This window comes from Oreochromis aureus, linkage group 9, assembly GCF_013358895.1.
Source record: "Oreochromis aureus strain Israel breed Guangdong linkage group 9, ZZ_aureus, whole genome shotgun sequence".
NCBI classification, from domain to species: Eukaryota; Metazoa; Chordata; class Actinopteri; order Cichliformes; family Cichlidae; genus Oreochromis; species Oreochromis aureus.
Genome location: NC_052950.1, coordinates 29,137,996 through 29,143,155, shown reverse-complemented (window position 1 = coordinate 29,143,155; position 5,160 = coordinate 29,137,996). Strand labels below are relative to the sequence as shown.

Sequence of the window (5,160 nt, the reverse complement as noted above, 5' to 3'; positions counted from 1 at the left end):
CAAAAAGTAGCGGCTTATAACCCGACAATTACGGTAAATCATGTAGCATCTGCATGAAATTCAGCAACTTAATTTGCTCTTGTTGAGATGACATCATACAATCTAGTAAGAGTGGATAGTTGCCTGGATCCAGCCACTCTTACTGGATTGTATCATGTCATCTGTTCATTTATATGTGAATTTTTGCGCATACTCATAAGATAATTTTTTTATCCCTGGTTCTGTATGTTCATGTTCTTTTCTTTTGTAAACTTCATCTGTTTGTATGTTCTACACTCATTGTGTGTTCAATAAAGGTAAAAAAAAAAGGTACGTTCTAAATGAAGCTTCAGACGTCACTAATCACGTGACTCTGGCCGAACGAATCAAGCCTCGACACAGTGCTTCTGAAGCAGCATGTTGATCTTTTTGACACACGTACCGGAGCGTCAGCTTCAAGCGGACCATCACTACCTCTCACATCTAAAGGTAAGTGCCAAGGTAACTTTGAACTGAGTTCAGTCAATGTCGAATTTTTCTGTTGCTCTCTGTGAGAGAAGACCGTTAAAGGCGAGGCTCTCCAGAGTGTAGCAAAACAGGAAACCACAGCTGTGTGTGTGTAAGTGTGCAAACGAATAGATTAGAAGTGCAAGTGAGCCACGAGTATAGAAAGGTCAAGTTTCGTGAGCTGTTTTTCTCACCACTGATCACGCGCTCAACACTACACATACTTGCATCACACACGCGCTCTCAAGCATCAGTATTGTACAATTCTGGGCGTCACGTGAGTTGCAGGTGTTACCATATAACGGAAATCTCCATTGTTCTGTAGCAGTGGTTCTCAAACGTTTCACAATGAGTTTCACCCTTACGAGCGACATAAAAGCGCAGTAGTATAGGCAGTAGCGATTTTTTGACACGTGCGGTTTCCCGGAGCGGCATCGTGGTGGGTGGCGGCATCACGGGCATCGGCGAAAAATAAAAATTGCTCGTACTCATGCTGCCCCGACATCATGCCAGCGCATATTGGAAATGTCGTAGGCACCGATCAGTTTTCTATCGTCCATTTGCTGGGAGTAAGGGCGCCCTCCGTTTGCGAGGTGCGCCTGCTGCTGAAGTCAAAGTAAACTTTATTGTCATCTCCGCTACATACAGTCCAGTATATAGAGAGACGAGACGACGAGGCTCCAGTTACAGCAGTGAAGGGAAACAAACAATAAATATAAGAAAAGTAAGAAAATAAATATTCACTTTATGACCAGGGGTAAGGGGATCAATAACAATTAAAAATTAATAATTTACAGTTTGATGATTTAAAGTCTCACACACAACCCCTGGAAAGGGGAGGGGGACATGCTGCTTCCAAATAGAGCACATTTCATTCATAATGTTGTAAATCCAAGCCCATTATGTATTCACGATCTGAGTACTGGGTTGTGTGAAATCCCAGAAATAAACCTTACACAAAGTGAATCTGTGAACTAAGGTGTAGGTCTATTAGGTTAAGTTGTAGTGATCCTGGGGTTGGGGGATTTGTGTTCACACTGGAGTGCAAAATTAAAACCAATGGAAGGTGGACAAGAAAAGTTTTAAAGCCATCAGGTGCTCAGTTTAGAAAAAATAGAAAAGAAGAGGAGGAGAAACGAGCAAAGGATACAAGTAAGCAGATGTGTCATTGGATAATGGCAGGTCATCCTGAAACAATCAGACTAAACTCCAAACAATACATTATGTTACAGATTTTAATATTAATTAGTCATTGTTGATTTGTCCTGTTTTCATTGTATGACGAATTATGATGGCTGCTTGCTCTCTCTCTCTCTCTCCCTTCATGTGTTTCTCTGGTGAATTTCGACAACAGTTTTATGTTTATGCACAATCCTTAATATGTTTTATGTGTGTGTGTAAAGTTCCACAATACATGGAAATTAACCTTTAAAATGAATTCAATTTTATTATGTATTTATGTTTGGCCTACATCAGTAAGAAATGCCAAATTATATACACAAAGTTATAGAAATCACCACTCCCGTTATTCATGATAACATCACATAATAACATGTAACATCACATCCTGTAAGCATAGTCTGCCTGTGTCTTTTCTCTGGAAATGAACATTTTCAGCCAATATAGGTAATACATCAACATGGCTGCCATGGCTAAGTTAGGGATATTTATAATGTAATTTCCGAAACTTGCATATGATCTGCAATTTGTAGCAGATCACAGAGCAGCTGGAGCAGTCTCAAATGGAGGTCAGTCCACTACTGCCACCTGTGGCCAAGTACCACAGCCTACTACTAGATTAACTCGTGACACATCTGCACCTGTTTCTATGACCACATTGAGTAGAGTCTGAGTGGCTGCACTTACACTGGTGCATTCAAATCCACCCACAAACATATTGAAAAATGCAATGTGGATTGTCAAGACTCAAACCAACCATTAAGCAAAGACAGCAGGGATCACTTGTTTCTGTTTATTATACAGCCAGATTTACTTGTGACACACATGTGCAGCTGGCTTTATCACCTATTTTGAATTTGTTTCAAGCACAATACATTTGCAACTTTCAGTGTTTTCCGGTCTTCCAAAAGAAGAAAATAAAAACCTTCAACTACATGAGATGCAATTGTGTATTTGTTTTCACCTTATCATACACTTGAAGTTTTTCAAATCACCACTCCTTTTGTTAATATCATTTCAGTCTCAGACGATCTAGTTTTTCTTACAGAGATTGAATGCACCTTCTGCGGATGGCGGTACCACACAGTGTGCGTGGACTTCCCCTGTACAGAAGGCAACTACAAATGTTGTGAATGCTAAATAAACAAAAACAAATGATCCCTGTTGTCTTTGCTTAATGATTGGTTTTAGTCTTGACAATCCTCATTGCTGGCATTGCATCTTTCAATGCCAGCAATGCCAGGTATCAGTGCTCAAACCTTTTGTGTTTGTTTCCAATAAGTTGCCCACCTCAGGAAACAAAAATGTGTTCTTTTACTTGTCAGATGAACATATGAGACACTTTGACTCTTCAGTGCAGTGTGGAGCCTAACAAAGATCTGTTTTGTGTCCCAGCTGATCAGCAGGAGGAGAAGAGTCTGACGGAGCAGCAGAGGAACATTTTCAGCTACTTGGACTCAGCTCAGCCACTACAGAGAAAACAATGAGCTCAACACAGAAGGTGACAGACAGAGCAGGGCGATATGACCAAAAATATTTATCACGATATACATTGGAAAATTTGCGTTAACGATGTAGCTGACGATATAATTGACACTAGACAAAATACTTTACAACTCCACAAAAAACACAGTAATAACGACGGCCTGCTAGCATGTCCTACCACAAATAGTGTTTGTTGTGTATCTGACGGACGAAAGCTAAACCAGTTCCACACCACTGAAGTTGCAGCATTTTTACAAACCAATTCTGGTTCATCTGTTTCATTCAATGATCCGCTTTCGCCCTTCTCGTTCTCCGTCACTGCCATGCTTTTTCCTCCATGTGATTGTATTTGACAGAAGATGAACAACATCTGTTGTGGAAGCTAATGGGGTTCCTTATGAATAAACAAATAAACAAACATAGGATTTATTATCACTGAATAATTATGTATAAATCCATACAAATTATAGATATATGTAATAGGAAACAACAATATAACATAAATTATAAAATGATACAAAAGTGTGTGTGTGTGTGTGTGTGTACATACAATCAGGAGTGATGGGCATGATTTTAGTGTTTGAACAGTCATGAATTATTTTTAACAGCAGGTTGGATGTAATGTGTTAGAACTACCAGCAGGTGGTGATAAGAGACCTTTAAGGTGTTTGGTGCCACACTCCACCTTCAGGTTTAAAACTAGTGTTAATGGAGGGAGTTTGAAGGTTGAGTTTGTTCCACGACTGCATTTCACTCACTGCCTCTGTTTGTATCTCTGTCACTGCAGGACCAACATGGAGCGAGAAGTCAGCGCTCTCAGGAGGCCGACAAACCTGACAGAAGAAAGAGAGAGAAAACATACACCTGTGACGAGTGTGGGAAGGATTTTACTGTGAAGGATGAACTAAAATGTCATCAGGTCATCCACACTGGAGAGAGACCGTTCAGCTGTGACTTGTGTGGAAAGTCTTTTTCCAGGAAGGATTACCTAAAACAACACCAACTCATCCACAGTGGAGTTAAAGCGTACAGCTGTGATCAGTGTGGCAGAGCTTTTACTCAACGTTGCAACTTACAGAGGCATCTAGTTACCCACTCTGGAATTAAGGCATACAGCTGTGACGAGTGTGGGAAGGAGTTTACTGAGAAGGCTAAACTAAAACGTCATCAGGTCATCCACACTGGAGAGAGACCGTTCAGCTGTGACTTGTGTGGAAAGTCTTTTTCCTGGAAGGATTCTCTAAAAAATCACGAACTCATCCACAGTGGAGTTAAAGCGTACAGCTGTGATCAGTGTGGCAGAGCTTTTACTCACAGTAGCACCTTACAGAGTCATCTAGTTACCCACTCTGGAATTAAGGCATACAGCTGTGACATCTGTGGAAAAACTTTCAGCCAGAGAGGGCACCGAAATACACACCTACGCATTCACACCAGACATGATGTGTACTGCTGTGAACAGTGTAGCAAAGAGTTTACAACAGATGCACAGTTACAACAACACATGTTTACCCACACTGAGGAGAGACCTTATAAATGTGACCTGTGTGAGAAGACTTTTAAATCTCCACGTCACCTGAGACAACACCAACAGATCCACACCAGAAAGAGACTCTACAAGTGCAGTTACTGTGAGGTATGTATTTATATTGTTATCTTGTCATTTTAGCCTGACTGTTTGGAACAACTCTGCTCATTAAACTGTGTTAGCATGTTAGCAATTCTACTGCATGGAAAAGCAGCTCTGAGTGATTATTCAGATTTTCATGTCAGTTATGATTTTAGTATTACTGTAGTATTATGGTGGTAGTATTGTAGTTATTGCAGCCCAGTAAACTGAGTGTGTTAACTGAAACAGTAACATGTAATTGGACGTCTGCAGAGATGCTCTTTATTTCAGGCGACGTTCAGGATAAAAATGTTGAAGGACTGACTTACACTGTCTTTGTGTCTTTGTTTAGAAGCAGAGCGACACAGATGGATCCAGTTCTCAACCCTGTCATCACTGTG

General features: G+C 40.6%; 1 long non-coding RNA gene across 1 annotated transcript; it reads right to left on the bottom strand.

The window, feature by feature from the left end:
• Positions 1 to 3,185: 3,185 nt before the first annotated feature.
• LOC120441885 lies at positions 3,186 to 3,863 on the bottom strand. The gene is made up of 2 exons (XR_005614353.1): positions 3,808 to 3,863; positions 3,186 to 3,544 (listed from the first exon to the last, which is right to left on the bottom strand). It is a non-coding gene; the product is annotated as an uncharacterized LOC120441885 (long non-coding RNA).
• Positions 3,864 to 5,160: the final 1,297 nt, after the last annotated feature.